The following is an 18,359-nucleotide window of genomic DNA, read 5'->3' as shown; positions in this document are numbered from 1 at the left end:
TGGACCTGCATGCTTACTTTCAGTTACTGATGAACAAGGCCCCCCAGATCTCGCTGTACTTCCACTTTTCCCAACTTGACACCATTTAGATGATGATGTGACTTCCTGTTTTTGCACAAAAATGATTAACCTCACATTTATTAAACTGCATCTGCTATGCATCTGCCCACTCACCCAACCTGTCCAAGTTACCCTGCGTCCTCATAGCATCCTCCTCGCAGTTCATACTGCCACCCAGCTTTGTGTCATCTGCAAATTTGCTAATGCTGCTTTTAATCTTTTCATCTAAATCTCTCCCTTGTCCATTTTCCTAGTTACATCCCCAAAGATCTTGGACCGATCCTGATACTGCTATCCAAATGTGCCGCTATTTCATCTTTTATAGTCAGAGTGAAGCTATTGTGGGGGTGGGGATCAGGGAGGGGAGGTGAGGGTGCGGGCGGTTGGAATGTTGGGGGGTGGAACCGTGACACAAACTAACACTCTAGAATGTAGCATTTTGAACGATGCAGCCAATGGGCAGCGGCGTCGGGGGCGGGACATAGAAACAGACACAGACACAGACAGACGGTGTTGGAGGAGGTCGTGTCTGGTGTCTGCTCTGCTCAGCTCAGCTCAGCTCAGCCATACTCTACCCTACCCCACCTTACCCTACCCTCATCTACCATCATCTACGATTATCTACTATACTATACTCTAGGTGCGGCGAGGACAGGCGGTGACCAGAAGGGGAGTAGTTGAAGTGGCCACGCTCCCACTCCTTGTTCCTGGAGCCACGGGGAAGCTTCTGCCGCTCGGACCCCGCAGGGACCATCACTCGGTGAGTGTATGTCTGTCATGTCGGTCCCTGGCTCCGCAAAGGTGACCTCTCTTCCCGGTGCCGGGGGCCCTGCGGACGGGGGCGGCTCCCAGCCTCACCCCCTTGACTGCCTCCCCTTATCAGAGGGCGGTGGAGGCATGTTCTCTGGATGCTTTCAAGAGAGAGCTAGATAGGGCTCATAAAAATAGCGGAGTCAAGGGATATGGGGAGAAGGCAGTGAAGCTGTAGAGGTTTTCAAACCATATCAATCCTGTGCTATGGTCGGCGTCTTGCTGCAAACTTCGTTATCTCTGATACAGGGGTGGTAGCTGGTGACTCGTGGAGTCAACTGGAACGGTTAATGATAGGGAAACTGTTAACTACCTGTGATAAAATGGCATGTTAAATCAGAGCATTGAGTATAGAAGTTGGGATGTAATGTTGAAATTGTACATGGCATTGGTGAGGCCAATTCTGGAGTATGGTGTACAATTTTGGTGGCCCCCAATTATAGGAAGGATGTCAACAAAATAAAAAGAGTACAGAGGAGATTTACTAATGGTGCCTGGCAGCAACTAAGTTTTTAGAAAGAAAGTTGAATAAGTAGGTCTTTATTCTTGGAGTGCAGAAAATGGGGGACTTGATATAAACCCTGTCAATAAAGTTTTCTATAGCGAGAGAGTCATTTTGGGCTTTTATTTATAGTCAATATTTTTCTGGGCATGACTTGGTCGGGCACAAATCCAGCGCAATGTGAACGTTCTAAACCAGCGTGGTCGTTCAGGGGAACCCACTAGAAAAGCTGATTTAAATTGACTTTAAAGGGAATGATTACAGCAACAACACTACATGACTTCCATTTGGCCTATAAATTAGAGGTAAATGAGGGGGATTTAAAAATCAGAGTTTTAGCTGTGTGAATGATTTGTGATATTAGTGGTGGAGGCCGAGGGATCTATTTATAATTTAAAAATTTTGGATAGGTTTAGGATGGAATGGATAAATGTAATTGAGGGTAAGAGTCTGAGTGCTAGAAGGGAATAGGGGAAAATAATTGTTCGACATATGACTTTAATTCCGAGATTATCCAAGTTTCCATATTAGTTTATATGTGTTTCAGAATGCTTCAATCTATGATAAATGAAAAATTGAATAGAAGTTCTTTAAATTTTTAAGAAGGGTGATGGGCTTTTGACTGTCCACGATCAAGCTTTTTTTGTTATGTCCATAGAAAATCAATAGGGAAACAAGATGCTAATTTCCGAGATATGAAAATGGCCATAACATTTTTATTACTTGAGACATGAAAGTGAATTAGGTGTCAAATTAAACTTATTGTTATGCTTTATCTGATGGGATAAATTGCAGACTTGATTTTTTAAATCTCAAAATTTTGTAACATTGCTATGCTATGGTCGGCGTCTTGCTGCAAACTTTATTATTTCTGATACATGGGGTGGTAGCTGGTGACTCGTGGAGTCAACTGGAACGGTTAATGATAGGGAAATTGTTAACGACCTGTGATAAAATGACATGTTAAAGGGAGAATTACTGAATTTGCCTAAAGTATTATTATCTATCTATTATAATATTACTAAAACTATCATTTTGTTTGTTTGACTGCGTGCGCATGTATTTCCAAAACTCCGCCAAAGCGGTACACGATAGCGCTACAATTTTTGGCCCACCATTGTCCTAAGGAATCCGTTAGCCAAGTTTTGTTTAGATTGATGTTATTATTTACAATTTATTGACATGTGAAACTTTACAAAAACTACTTTTAAAGCACACTTTCCACTTGCCCTGCCTGTCAATTACATCACGCTGGAATCCCGAATTTCAGGGGGGGGGGGGGGGGGGGGGGGGGGGGGGATCACTCTCTGATGAGAGTTAAGGGGGTGCAGGGAGGGAGATGGGTTAAGGGGCCTCTGTTGGGAGGAGTTGTAGGTGAGGGAGGGAGAGGGATGAGTGGATTAGACCATTGGAGGGGAAAAGAAAAAAGTAGAGGTGAAGATGCCCTGTTGATCATCGAGCCCCGGGGCTGTAGTCGGGTATGCCCGGATAGATGGGCGCTGGGGAACTGACATAGACACAGACTGGGAGCCAGATCTAATTTCGCGCAGATGATGATGCCCAATTTGATGATTGCATGGCCCACAAAATGCTTTGTCCATCATCAAAAATCCCAAGAGAGCAGGGGGCACAATGGTGATCTGGAGGGAATAGTGTTTCTGAAACTGAAGTTCTGCCGTGTATATTTCTCTGAACGGTGGCGCAGCGGTAGAGTGTTGCAGCCTTACAGTGACAGAGACCCGGGTTCCATCCCGACTACGGGCGCTGTTCTGTATGGAGTTTGTACACGTTCTCTCTCCCCGTGACCGACCGCGTGGATTTTCTCCGAGATATATTTTTTCCTCCTCATGCCAAAGACGAACGTTTGTTTGTAGGTTGGATTGGGTGGTATACATGTAAGTGAATTGACTCCAGCCCGTGTGTAGCCTGTTGCTTTGTGTGAAAAGAGCTTATCATGCTGTGTGGGGCCCAGCCTCACATGTTGAGTGTCACAGAGAGGCGATGCCCCTTGGCCCTGCAGCAGGTGCTGGCTGGTGCCAAAAGCTGCATGAATTTGGCAAACTACTGAAAAACGCACAATGCACCTGGAAGTCCAAAAATGTGCCATGGGAGAGGAGTTGTAGGCTTTGCAGGTTCTGACCCCCCATTGTGTCAGATCACCGACCCTCCATTGAAAGAGTTATAAAACATAGAAACAGGCCCTTCAGCCCTACTCCTCATCCATGCCGACAAAGGAGCCTCCCCGGGCTCCTCCCATTTGCCTGAGGTTGGCCAATATCCTTCTAAACCTTTCCAATCCGTATCCCTCACCAAACGTCTTTAAAACACACAGCAAATCACTTCCTCTGGCAGTTCGTTCCATGTCCTCTCCACTCTCTGTTGGAATGGTTACCCCTCAGGTTGCCCCTCTCCTGTCACCTATGCCTCTGTTCCCTAGTTGTAGATTCCCCGACAATAGGTGCAGGAATAGACCATTCGGCCCTTCAAGCCAGCACCCCCATTCAATGTGATCATGGCTGATCATCCACAATCAGTACCCAGTTCCTGCCTTCTTCCCATATTCTTTAACTCCGTTATCATCAAGAGTCCTATCTAGCTCTCTCTTGAAAGTATCCAGGGAACTGGCCTCTGAGGCAGAGAATTCCACAGACTCGCAACTCTCTGTGTGAAAAAGTGTTTCCTCATCTCTGTTCTAAATGGCTTAGCCCTTATTCTTAAACTGAGGCCCCTGGTCCCCTGTTCCCGACTCCCCGCACATCGGGAACATGTTTCCTGCCTCTAGTATGTCCAAACTAATAATAATCTTATATGTTTCCATAAGATGCCCTCTCATCCTTCTAAATTGCAGAGTTATTATACAAGCCCACCCGCATATGACAGCCCCGCCATCCCGGGAATTTACCTTGTGGACCTACGTTAACCATATAACCATATAACATTATAACAATTACAGCACGGAAACAGGCCATCTCGGCCCTACAAGTCCGTGCCGAACAACTTTTTACCCCTTAGTCCCACCTGCCTGCACTCATACCATAACCCTCCATCCCCCTCTCATCCATATGCCTATCCAATTTATTTTTAAATGATACCAACAAACCTGCCTCCACCACTTCCACTGGAAGCTCATTCCACACCGCTACCACTCTCTGAGTAAAGAAGTTCCCCCTCATGTTACCCCTAAACTTCTGTCCCTTAATTCTGAAGTCATGTCCTCTTGTTTGAATCTTCCCTATTCTCAAAGGGAAAAGCTGGTCCACATCAACTCTGTCTATCCCTCTCAGCATTTTAAAGACCTCTATCAACTCTGTCTATCCCTTCTGGCTCCAGAGAAAAAGACCTCTATCAATCCTCTGTAACCTACTGTTGTTGAGATTTGAATAAAGAAATTTGACTAACTTATTCAACCTATCTCTCTAACTGTAGTTAGGTTGAAACTTATAATGTTAGAAAAATCCCTCTGTACTCTCTCTATTTTGTTGGACATCCTTCCTATTTATTGGGCGACCAAAATTACACCATACTCCAGATTTGGTCTCACCAATGCCTTGTACAATTTTAACATTACATCCCAGCTTCTCTATACTCAATGTGATCTGCTACACCTTGGCAGGCACACCAAAAGCTTTCTTTACCACCCTATCTATATGAGATTCACCTTCAAGGAACTATGCACGGTATATTCCCAGATCCCTCTGTTCAACTGTATTCTTGGAATTCCCTACCATTTTACCATGTACGTCCTATTTTGATTTGTCCCCTTATAAGGTGTAGAGCACCTCACATTTATCAGCATTAAACTCCATCTGCCCATTCTTCAGCCCATTCTTCCCAAATGGCCTAATCTGGACTCTGTAGACTTTGGAAATCCTCTCCATTATCCATAACACCCCTGGATTGGTATCATCTGCATACTTACTAATCCAATTTACCACAATGTCATCCATCATTGAACAACATTCACCTTCCACAGACAAAGGACCCCAACACCGATCCCTGAGGCACCCCATTCTCCTGCCTCCACTGCGCAGACATTGAAAACCAACCCAACACCGATCCCTGATCACCCCATTGTACCCTCTGCCTCCAACCCGACAAACAACCATCCACCATTACCCTCTGGCATCTCCCATTCAGCCACTGTTGAATCCATCTTGCTACTCCTGCATTTATACCCAACAGTTGAACCTTCTTAACCAACCTCCCATGAGGAACCTTGTCAAAGGCCTTACTAAAGTCCATATAGACAACATCCACTGCTTTACCCTCGTCAATTTCCCTAGTAACCTCTTCAAAAAATTCAAGAAGATTAGTCAAACATGACCTTCCAGGCACAAATCCATGCTGACTGTTCCTAATCAGACCCTGTTTATCCAGATGCTTATATATATTATCTTGAAGTATCTTTTCCATTAATTTGCCCACCACTGAAGTCAAACTAACAGGCCTATAATTGCTAGGTTTACTCTTAGAACCCTTTTTAAACAATGGAACAGCATGCGCAGTACGCCAATCCTCGGGGACTATTCCCGTTTCTAATGACATTTGAAATATTTCTGTCATAGCCCCGGCTATTTCTACACTAACTTCCCTCAATGTCCTAGGGAACGTTGCACTCCCTCAATAGCAAGAATGTCCTTCCTCAAATTTGGAGACCAAAACTGCACACAATACTCCAGGTGTGGTCTCACTAGGGCCCTGTACATCTGCAGAAGGACCTCTTTGCTCCTATACTCAAGTCCTCTTGTTAAAAGGGCCAACATGCCATTCTCTTTCTTCACTGCCTGCTGTACCTGTATGCTTACTTTCATTGACTGATAAACAAGGACCCCCAGATCCAGTTGTACTTCCCCTTTTCCCAACTTGACATCAATTAGATAATAATCTGCCTTCCTGTTTTTGCTACCAAAGTGGATAACCTCACATTTATCCACATTAAACTGCATCTGCCATGCATCTGCCCACTCACGCATCCTGTCCAAGTCGCCCTGCATTCTCATAGCATCCTCCTCACAGTTCACACTGCCACCCTGCTTTGTGTCATCTGCAAATTTGCTAATGTTACTTGTAATCCCTTTATCTAAATCATTGATATCAATTGTAAATAGCTGCGGTCCCAGCACCGAGCCTTGCGGTATCCCACTAGTCACTGCCTGCATTCTGAAAGGGACCCGTTAATCCCTACTCTTTGTTTCCTATCTGCCAACCAATTTTCTATCCATGTCAGCACTCTACCCCCAATACCATGTGCCCTGCCATGTGCAGGGAGGGTGTGTAGGATGACAGCAATGTGTCCCCTTCCCTCTCTGGGCCAGCGGGCAGGATGCCAGTGCCCAGTGCAGGGTTGCCCCTCACACTGTCTTTCTCTTTGCTCACAGTTAGTGCGGAAGACTCACAGTGCTGTGCGCAGGCTGAGGCTCGGGGTGATGGTGCTACGGTGAGGATGTCCCGCCGCAGTCCTCGTCTGGCCACCAACGACTATTACCAGCACAACGACGACACCTCCAGCAGCAGCAGTGGCTCCGCCAAATCCGGTGCTCCCTCTTACAAGGAGACTCCCGTCAGGTACATCTCTCTAACTCTCTCTTGTCTCGTTTCCCCCCCCCCCCCTCTCGTTCTTTCCTCTCTAAGCTATGCTCCTTTCTAACAGTAAATATGCAGGTTCCAACCTAGTATCTCACTCGGGAAGCGGTGTATCAAAACTCCAACTCCCCCCAAACCCCCCCCCCCCCCCCCCCCCCCTCCCCCCCCACCCCCCCCCCCACCGCCCCCACCCCCCCCCCCCCCCCCCCCCCCCCCATTCCCCCCTCCCCCCCCCCCCCAACTGAACATTTCCCAACAGGAAAAAGTTCTGGACAAAAACTCAAGGAAATTTCCAACAGCCTCTTCTTTCCTGCTTGGAATTGCAGGTGGAGGATGATAGAATGTGTATATCTTCCATAGGCCAAGGACAGGGTTGCCGTGCCAATAGGTTGTTGATGAAGCCATTCGGTTGATGGGCTCATATGGGATGTTGGAGGGAATGTGACCAGGGAGTGGCTTGACACACTGAGTTACTCCAGCACTGTGACTTTGTTTATCAACCAGCGTCTGCAGTTCCTTGAGGAGGGAAAGAAGGAGAGAGAGAGAGAGAGAGAGAGTCATGATATTCCTTCCCCGTGTGAAATAAACTTCTTCCCCCCCTCCCTTCCCAGCTCTGACAAGCGACACTCTCCATCCCTCCCCAACCCAAGTCGCACCAGTCTCTCATTCTCACTTAGCAAACGGCTAGCAATGGCCTGTTTCCTTTATCATGGTTACTTTTTATGCATAGCTTTCATTCATTTGTTCCATATTTCACTACATCACCGTCTCTATCTCTCGTTTCTCTTTCCCCTGACTCTCAGTCTGAAGTAGGGGCTCAACCCGAAACATCACCTGTTCATTCTCTCCAGAGATGTTGCCTGCCCCGCTGAGTTACTGCTGCTTTTTGTGTTTATCCGGTATAAACCTGTATCTGCAGTTCCTTCATACACCTACCTGTGAGATTTCTGCTGCCATCTTTTAGTTTAGTTTGTTTGGTCACATGTACTGAGGAACAGTAAAAAACTTTTGTTTCGTGCTATCCAGTCTGCAGAAAGACTATATGTGAATACTATCGATCCATTCACAGTGTACATGATAAGGTAAATAGCGTTTACTGCCAGATAAAGCCAGTAAAGTCCAATCAAAAATCAGCGGGACAGGCAGCATAAGGTCGTAAGTGATAGGACCAGAATTAGTCCATGCAGAATACGTCCCATCAAGTCTACTCTGCCATTCAATCATGGCTGATCTATCTTTCCCTCTTAGCCCCATTCTCCTGCCTCCTCCCCATAACCCCTGACAACCGTACTAATCAAGAATCTATCTATCTCTGCATTAACAATATCCACTGACTTGGCCTCCAAGGCCTTCTGTGGCAAAGAATGCCACAGATTCACAACCCTCTGACTAAAGACATTCCTCCTTATCTCCTTCCTAAAGGAGCGTTGTTTAATTTTGAGGCTATGAACTCTAGACCTCGACTCTTCCACAAGTGGAAACATCCTCTCCACATCCAGGTGGAATGTTCATCATCTCACATCCCACGTCCCTCATCCTGAACAGCTTACGTGCGGCACGTTGCACTATCGGGAGAGAGAGGACACACTGGCGGGGGCTGGAACAGAGGCTTTAGGGATTTAATATTGAATGAAATTGGGCAGTGGGGCAGCTGAGCGGGCACTTATTGCGGTGGGTGGATGAGTGGGTGGCAGGTGTTACTAGGGTAGGTGGGTGAGTGGAAGATGTTACTAGGTGTGGACAGGGTGGGTGGGAGATGTTACTAGGGTGGGGCAGATGGATGGGGGCAGTTACTAGGGCATGGACAAGGTGGGTTGGTGAGTAGCGGATGTAACCAGGGTGGGGACAAGGTGGGTGGGAGGGTGGTAGATGTTGGGTGTGGGCACTGGGTGAATTGGGGATGTTGCTAAGGTGTGGACAGGGTGGGTGAGTGGAGGATGTTGGTGGTGTGGAGGGGGTTTGTGGGGGTGTGGGTGAGTGTTGGGGGTGTGGGTGGGTGGGGTGTGGGTGAGTGGAGGAGTGGGGGGATGTGGGGGGGGTTTGTGGGAGAGTGGAGGATGTTCGGGGTGGGGGTGAACATCCCAGAGTGGAGGATGTTCGGGGTGGGGGTGAACATCCCATTGCTGGGGAAGGGTGAGGTTGAGTGGGCTATAACAAGGCACGGGTGTCGGGACATGGGGTGGGTACATATTGTATGCTGTTACGGGGAACGGGGTGAGGGACGTAAGCGGGCTGATGGTGGGGAGGGTAAATGGAGCGGGTGGGGTGTGAGGATCCGTTACTGGGGCAGGTGAGGGGCCTTGGTGATTACCAGTCATCCCCCCTCGGTCACTCCTTCCCCCAGTGACTGATCTCCCTCCCCGGAAATTGCACTACTGCTACTGTATACACATATACATATTTACTGTTCCATTATTCTGTGTTCCCACTTCTGGGTGAGATGCTAACTGCATTTCGTTGTCTCTGTACTTGTACACTGCACAATGACAATAAAGTTTTTGAATCTTTGAATTTGAATCTGAAACATTGGGCCACGTGGCCCTTTGAACATTGTAAACCTTGAGAGAGAAGTTTGCTTTGTTGACATCTTGCTCTTTTCCACCCCCCAGGTTTGGCCTACTCTGAATCATTCTCTCCCCTTGCCAACCTGTGGGGCTGGATCTCGCTGTTGTCTCCAGGTACCTGCATTACTAATCTTCCCTCTTCTGTGCTCCATGGCCCCAGAACTCTGCTCCAGTCAACCAGTGCCCTGCTGATACTGGACCCAGTGGTGAGGTAGAGCCCGCTGCTCCTTCCTTAAACTCCCAGGGTTTGCACAAGGCCTGGTCCCCAGTGCTCTGTTGTTCGTGCAGCCTAGGACCACAGTCAGTGCGGGAGGAAGCCGCCTTCCAGCTTGGTACTCTAGTGTGTTCCCTCGCCCTGACTGGGTCACTCACTGAGATGAGTGGTGAGTTGCCGAGAGGACCATAGGGTCAAGAGACGACTGACTGTCAATGCTCGGTTATTCGACCCCGACTGAAGTCATGTTGTAACACCTAAGGGAGGCCTGGTTTGTGCTCCAGGGTCACTGGGGCGATGGAAGAATAGGATCTCCTTTAGATTTCCCCAGCTGTGTGGCACCGAGGTTGCTTTTGAAATGTAGTGTAACATGGTGGACCGCGGCCAAGCTCACACACAGCATTGTGGTGAAGAGCAGACGCCATTGCTCAATAAATATACATTTCTCTAACTTTAAGTAACCCACCCTCTCTGTCACTCCCCCTCCTTAGTCGTTGTACTAGTTTCACTGTCGTCCTGGTGAGTTTCATTGTCTGTATAATTCGTTAACACCAAGCCCACAGCCAGCCAACAATGGACTGTTTCCTTGATCATCGTTACTTTTTTGCATACTGTTCATTCATTTGTTCCATATCTCTCTACATCACCGTCTATATCGCTTGGTTCCCTTTTCCCTGACATCAGTCTGAAGAAGGGTCTCGACCCGAAACGTCACCAATTCCTTTTCTCCAGAGATGCTGTCAGTCCAGCTGAGTTTCTCCAGCTTTTTGTGTCTATCTTTGCCAATGTTGGTTGTGGGATAACAGACAATAAGTGCAGGAGTAGGCCATTTGGCCCTTTGAGCCAGCACCGCCATTCAATGTGATCATGGCTGATCATCCCCAAAGTACCCCATTCCTGCCTTATCCCCATATCCCCTGACTCTGCTATTTTTAAGAGCCCTATCTTGCTCTCTCTTGAAAGCATCCAGAGAACCTGCCTCCACCGCCCTCTGACCAGAGAATTCCACAGACTCACCACTCTCTGTGAGAAAACATGTTTCCTCGTCTCTGTTCTAAATGGCTTACTCCTTATTCTTGAGCTTTGGCCCCTGGTTCTGGACTCCCCCAACATCGGGAACATGTTTCCTGCCTCTAGCGTGTCTAAGCCCTTAACAATCTTATATGCTTCCATGGGGCTGGAGAGTCCACTACCGACCTCAGTACGAGGCTGGTTCGGGGTAGGATAGCTGGTGGTGTAGCTATACTGTGGAACATCAAATATGACTCACTGGTGAAGGTGGTGCTTCTAAATGTTGACTGGGCCATAGGGCTGGAGTGTAATTATAATGGAAAGAAATTTACTGCCTTAAATGTTTATACACCGTATGAATCGTATGAGCATGAGGACGAGTTTCTGAACAGGTTAGCTTTTATTCAGTCCTTTATAGAGGACAACAGCTCATCTTGTGTCTACGTCATGGGTGATTTTAATGCTGACATGTCAGATAGCAAATCTTTATTTGCAGCACACCTGCAGCAGTTTTGTAATGAATCTAAACTAATTCTATCGAGTAAAGCTCTGTTGCCTGACACAAGTTTTACCTATGTTAGTGAGGCGTGGCACACAACATCTTGGCTAGACCACATTTGACCACCAAAAGGTGGATAACCTCACATTTATACCCAATTATACTGCATCTGCTGTCCAAACTTGCCCCCTCTGATCACATAGCCTATCCAAGTCACTGCAACGTTAAATGTCTCCTAATGTCCTCCTCACACCTAATAATAAAAACTGCCCCTCCAGTAAACTGGACAAAACTGAGCAGATTATGGCTGGATATTCACTGACTTTTTTTAAGATTGATTGCCTCAAGAGGCCCTAATGTGCTCAATATGAATGTAAGGACTGCAACATGCTGAAAAACTCTGTGCATGTATGATGTTATTGTGAATGTCTCAATGCCTCCAGTGATCCCTTTTGTAAAAGCAGATGTAAGGTCCCAACATCTGACCTGGCCAGTGGAATGAGTTTTTGAAATGGCTGAGCAGCACGCCTGAGGCAAGAGAGTCCTTAGTGTTCTGGTCAGAGGCAGGTAGGCTCTCAGACAGGGCACAGCCAGCCAGTAGATGAAAAAAGAACAACGCACATATGCTGAGTTAAATATGCACTTTTGGTTATTAGAAAAATGAAAGTATTGAGAGCATCTCTAAAAAACTACAGAAAAAGACCTTACTAACTTCTGGAAAGAGTCCAGAGTATTTGATAACAGAAAACACCACTGTCTGACATTGAAGTGTTAGTAGCCCAGAAAAATTAGGAGAGTCTGGCGAAAGCACTACTATCTTTTTAACTGTGTTAAAGTAAAGTAACAGTTAACAATCATGGCCCTACTCTCTATCATTTCCATTTTTGTAGTTAGTATTCCCAGAAAAAAAACCTGGATTTCACTCAATTCCTCCTATACTGTCACCTTTTTTTCCATGTTCTCGCGCGGGCCCCTGCTTTTCCGGCAGATCATCTATGTCTTACCTTAGTTGGATGAAGACGGAACCAAAGTAGTTATTTAATGGGTCAGTTGCTGTCTATGATGGTTAACCCCATGATCAACAAAGCCTGTGTTCTGGACTGTTACTGCAGTGAATCTTAAACCTAAGGCTGGTAGGCCAACAGTGTATGCTAACTAATCTCTTTCTTTTAGGGTATCTATTAAAGTACTTTGAGAGTCATGTTTTTGCCAAAGAGCTTGTGTCTTTACTAATGACATCCAGTTTTGGGATCCTAGAAGCAGGGATGGTAGTCCTCCATGCTGGTCTCTGAAAGAGATTGTTGTATAGTTCTCCGGCCTATGCTGCTCTTTTTTGAGAGAATACTGTTGTACGCATCAGAAATGTTGTCTTTAATACATGACAATCAGTTTGGGTCCAAATTGCTAGCATGGAACCCTACCTTCTAGTGAGCTCTTTAAGTGTTTTGGTGTGACCAATGGTCAATTTTTGTAGTTCCCATGCAGTCTTTATTGCTCCATTCCATGTTAGTATCCCCGGCAAGGATTTTAGTCAGAACAAATTGTAAATTGCTCAAATGTCAATCTTGGTGAATTTTTACAGGTCTCCATAAATTATACCCTAAGTTACTTGTATGCCCATTAAGTTCAAAAAGACGAACATTGTTTCTGAATTCCAATGCTCACTCTCCATCCCTTCGAATGCACAGCAGAACAATATGATCATGGCTGATCATAACTCATGGTCCTGCCTTCGCTCCCATGCCCCCTGATCCCACGCCACAAGGGCACAGACTACTAACTCTAAATATTCTTGCATTGTCTCAAAATTACCCTCCATATCTGATGACTGGAATGAGCAGAGACCTCTACACGACAGCGCTGTTGGTTCAAGCTACATGTTTATTTAAGATTTTATATCCCGCTCTGACATTGAAGTGTTCCCTCTTCCTCAGCACATCTACACCGCAATTATGATTGCTCAATTGTGGTCTATAGTATAAGAAAAAGAGTATGCAGAGGCTTAAGGTATACAATGATGCAATGCCTGCCATCCTGCTACTTCGTGTCCCTAGGTGGCATAGTGCCAGTCAATTGTTTTGTGTCCACTAGAGTGCCAACCTGTAAGGCACTCTTAAGACAGCTGATGTTTAGTTTTATGTGTCGCCTGGACAAGTCAGAGAACCACATAATTGAAGCCTTAGTCAGCCCTCTGAAAAGCTGCTATAGATTCACTTCTAGGCTAAGATGGCATTGGTGCAATAGCTTATATATATTTTAGGCTAATATGCAATTTCTTAATGTATCTTTGTAATTCTTTGTACTGTTTGATGTGTATATGGACCTGTGTCTGAAATAAAGCTTTAATAATAATGAGATACCCTCTCATCCTTCTCAACTCAAGAGTGTACAAGCCCAGCTGCTCCATTCTCTCAGCATATGACAGTCCCACCATCCCAGGAATTAACCTTGTAAACCTACGCTGCACTCCCTCAATAGCAAGAATGTCCTTCCTCAAATTAGGGGACCAAAACTGCACACAATACTCCAGGTGTGGTCTCACTAGGGCTCTGTACAACTGCAGAAGGACCTCTTTGCTCCTAGATTTGATTCCTCTTGTTATAAAGGATAAGATTGACTGGGACAGAGGGGGCTGCTGTCCATTCACAACCCAGGCAATCTCTCTGTTTATTTAGTCTGGACACTTAAGGAGGCCATTCGTCCCGTCGTGGCCTCTGGAGTACCCCCATCAGTGCTGTTGTCCCCTTGACATCCCTGCGACCTATTTTTTCTCGGGTGCCCTATAGGTCCCCTGGGTTCTCCTGCCACCTACGGTGGACTTTCTGTGGTGGTCCCTGCAGGGGAGAAGGTCTCTCAGCCTGACGTGGTTCCACAGTATCAGTGGGTTCCGTGTGGGAGAGTCTGAGCTCTCTCCGTTTCCACTGATGGGAAGCATCGGGGACCAACGTTGTCTAATGTTGTGTTGCTGTCTCTTTCAGAAAAAGCTTTGCCCCTGGTGTACTGGTGGTTGGGCACAGCCTGGTACCAGTTAACAACGGCTATCTCCTTGATCGATGTCTTTACTCCTTTCAGGTACGTGATCAGGGGATCCACAGACTCCCTTCCTCCACCTGGTCAACTGAAGCAGAGTCACCCATCCCTGCTGCCTCCTCCATCTCCTCCCCACCTCTGTACTGAACACACCCTCCCACAGGACACCCAGTCACACTGAACCCCTGATAAACTCACCACAGAACAGCCCACACTCACTGCTACAGGTAAACTCGCCGTAGAACAGCCCATTCTCACTGTACCCAACAATGCCTTACAACGCTTACAGCGGCAGAGACCCAGATTCCATCCTGACTACGGGCGGTGTGGGGAAGGTTCGTGGACAGAATAGGCAGATGCAAGGCAGAGAACGAGGAAGGAGGGTAAGTTTAAACTGCACATAAAGGGGCCTGACGGGTAAGGCAGATGAGCTTAGGGTAGATACGAGTGGATAGATACGAGTGACTGGGACGTTGTAGCCATGAATGAAACCTGGTTAAGGGAGGGGCAGGACTGGCAGCTCAATGTTTTGGGCTACGGGAGCTTCAGGAAAGACAGGGGTGAGGGGAAAAGAGGAGGGGGGGTTGCATTGTTGGTTGATGAGGATGTCACGGCAGTGTTCAGAGGTGACATTACAGACGGATCGTCTAGTGAGGCTATATGGGTGGAATTGAGGAACAAGAAAGGGATGATCACCTTGTTGGGGGGGTACTACAGACCCCCAAATAATCAACGGGAATTAGAAGAACAAATGTACCGGGAGATTGCAGACAGCTGCAGGTCAAATAGGTTGTTGTAGAAGTGGATTTTAACTTTCACAATATAGACTGGGAAAATCATAGCGTGAAGGATTTAAATGGGGTGCAATTCCTCGAAAGTGTTCAGGAGAGTTTTCTTAAGCAGTATGTGGAGACCCCCACATGTGAGAGGGCAACACTGGATCTAGCATTAGGAAATTGGGAAAGGCAAGTTAATGTAGTGTGTGTGGAGGAGCCTTTTGGGTCCAGTGACCACAGTTCGATTAGGTTTAAGATAGTTATGTATGGGGACGGAGAGGGTCCACGTGTTAAAATGCACAACTGGGTTAAGGCCAACTTTGAGGGCATGAGAGAAAATCTTGCTCAAGTTGACTGGAGCATGTTATTTGAGGGGAAAAGTGGAATGTTTTAAGTGTGCTGACGAAAGCTCAGGATATGTATGTCCCCGTATAGAGTGAAGGGCAAAGCAAGCAAACGTAAGGAAGCTTGGCTGACGAGGGAAATTGAGGCGTTGGTCAAAAACAAGAAGGATGCATAGGACAGGTATAGGCAGCTGGTGGGATCAAGTGCATCCCCGGAGGAGTTTGAGGAACTAAGGAGTAAACTGAAAAAGGTGATCAGAAGGGCAAAAAGGGGCCAGGAGATAGCTGTGGTGGGTAGCAACAATCCCAAAAGAATTTATAAATCCGTAAGGGGGAAAAGAGTAACCAGAGAGAGAGTGGGACCTCTCAGGAATTAAAGCAGTCACATCTGTGTGGAACTACAGGAGATGGGCAAGGTCCTCAATGAATATTTCTCCTCTGTATTTACCGAGGAGAAAGATAGTAGGACGGAAGGTAGACAAAATTGCTGGAGAAACTCAGCGGGTGAGGCAGCATCTATGGAGCGAAGGAATAGGTGACCTATCGGGTCGAGACCCTTCTTCAGACTGATGTGGGGGGGGGTGGGAAGAAAGAAAGGAAGAGGCGGAGACAGTGGGCTGTGGGAGAGCTGGAAAGGGGAGGGGAAGGAGAGAGAAAGCGAGGACTACCTGAAATTGGAGAAGTCAATGTTCATACCGCTGGGGTGGAAACTACCCAAATGAAATATGAGGTGCTGCTCCTCCAATTTGCTATGGGACTCACTCTGGCCATGGAGGAGGCCCAGGACAGAAAGGTTGCATTTGGAATGGGAGGGGAAGTAGAAGTGCTGAGCCACCGGGAGATCAGATTTGTTAATGCGAACTGTGCGGAGGTGTTGGGCGAAGCGATCGCCAAGCCTGAGCTTGGTCTCACCGATGTAGAGAAGGTGACACCTAGAGCAGTGGATGCAATAGATGAGGTTGGAGGAGGTGCAGGTGAACCTCGGCCTCACCTGGAAAGACTGCTTAGGTCCTTGGATGGAGTCAAGGCGGAGGTAAAGCGACAAGTGTAGCATTTCCTGCGGTTTCAAGGGAAAGTACCAGGGGACGGGGTTGTTTGGGTGGGAAGGGACAAATTGACCAGGGAGTTATGGAGGGAGCGGTCTCTGCGGCAAGCGGAAAGGGGAGGAGATGAGAAGATGTGGCCAGTTGTGGGATCCCGTTGGAGGTGGCGAAAATGTCGAAGAATTATCTGTTGTATGTGACGGCTGGTAGTGGGGAAGGTGAGGACAAGGTGGACTCTGCCCTTGTTACAAGAGGGGGGATGGGGATTGAGAGCGGAGCTACGGGATATAGAGGAGACCCTGGTGAGAGCCTCATCTACAGTCAAAGAGGGGAACCGCCATTCCCTAAAGAATGAGAACGTCTCAGATGCCTTTGTTTGGAACACCTCATCCAAAGATCGGTACAAATCATGAGAGGAATAGATCGGGTAGACGCACAGTTTTCTTGCCCAGGGTAGGGGAATCGAAGACTAGAGGACATATATTCAAGGTGAAAGGGAAAAGATTTAATAGGAATCCAAAGGGTAACATTTTCACACAAAATGTGGTGGGTGTATGGAACAAGTTGCCAGAGGAGGTAGTTAAGGTTGAGACTACTCCATCATTTTAACAAACAGTTAGATAGGCACATAAATACGACAGGTTTGGAGGAATATGGACTAAGCGCAGGCAAGTGGGACTAGTGTAGCTGGGACATTGTTGGTCGGTGTGGGCAAGTTGAGTCGAAGGGCCTGTTTCCAAACTGTATCACTCTATGACTCTAGTCTGTATAAGGTAGTGTCAGTGGGCAGGAAGCGTTGGTCAGTACGGATCTGGTGGGCCGAAGGGCTTGTTTCTGTGCTGTGCCTTTAAACTAAACTTAGAAAATGATAACCCATTTATTGTACCCCAGATAAACGCACCACAGGCCAACCCACTTGTACTACCCCAGATAAACCCACTAGAGACATAGAAAAAACATAGAAAAATAGGTGCAGAAGGAGGCCATTTGACTCTCTGCGCCATGAACTACAAGATAGCTTGCCCACACTCTACCCCAGATACACCCTCTGATCCTGTACCTTAGGTTGGATAATCTTTGGATCAGTGTCACCATGGCTCAGAGCTTTGGGTGTGTGGAGTGAAGGTCTGTCAGCAACGTGGGTCCATGGAGGGGTCTGTCCATCTCTTGACCATAATCATTGACCTGATTCTGTCTGTTTGATGGGAGCATTCGATTTGCTTGTAACGTGTGTGTGGGAAGGAACTGGAGATGCTGTTTTAAACTGAAGATAGACACAAGAAGCTAGAGAAACTCAGCGGTTCGGGCGGCGTCTCTGGAGAGAAGGAATGGGTGACGTCATCAGACTCCAGAGATGCTGCCCGACCCACTGAGTTACGGCAGCTTTTTGTGTCCATCTTAACCATACAACCATATCAATTACAACACGGAATCAGGCCATCTCGGCCCTACAAGTCCGTGCCGAACACTTATTTTCCCCTAGTCCCATCTACCTGCACTCAGACCATAACCCTCCATTCCTTTCCCATCCATATAACCATATAACCATATAACAATTACAGCACGGAAACAGGCCATCTCGGCCCTACAAGGCCGTGCCGAACAATTTTTTTCCCCCTTAGTCCCACCTGCCTGCACTCATACCATAACCCTCCATTCCCTTCTCATCCATATGCCTATCCAATTTATTTTTAAATGATACCAATGAACCTGCCTCCACCACTTCCACTGGAAGCTCATTGCACACCGCTACCACTCTCTGAGTAAAGAAGTTCCCCCTCATATTACCCCTAAACTTCTGTCCCTTAATTCTGAAGTCATGTCCTCTTGTTTGAATCTTCCCTATTCTCAAAGGGAAAAGGTTGTCCACATCAACTCTGTCTATCCCTCTCATCATTTTAAAGACCTCTATCAGGTCCCCCC

The 18,359-nt window shown here is 47.0% G+C and overlaps 1 long non-coding RNA gene across 1 annotated transcript; it reads left to right on the top strand.

Annotated features, from left to right (window-relative positions):
- The first annotated feature begins 301 nt into the window (after nt 1-301).
- Nucleotides 302-15,539, top strand: LOC129694995 (uncharacterized). The gene is made up of 2 exons (XR_008723092.1): nt 302-820; nt 14,222-15,539. It is a non-coding gene; the product is annotated as an uncharacterized LOC129694995 (long non-coding RNA).
- The last annotated feature ends 2,820 nt before the right edge of the window (nt 15,540-18,359 follow it).

This window comes from Leucoraja erinacea, unplaced genomic scaffold, assembly GCF_028641065.1.
Source record: "Leucoraja erinacea ecotype New England unplaced genomic scaffold, Leri_hhj_1 Leri_894S, whole genome shotgun sequence".
Classification (NCBI taxonomy): Eukaryota; Metazoa; Chordata; class Chondrichthyes; order Rajiformes; family Rajidae; genus Leucoraja; species Leucoraja erinaceus.
Note: the sequence above shows the minus strand (reverse complement) of the source record. Positions and strands in the feature narration are given on the sequence as shown.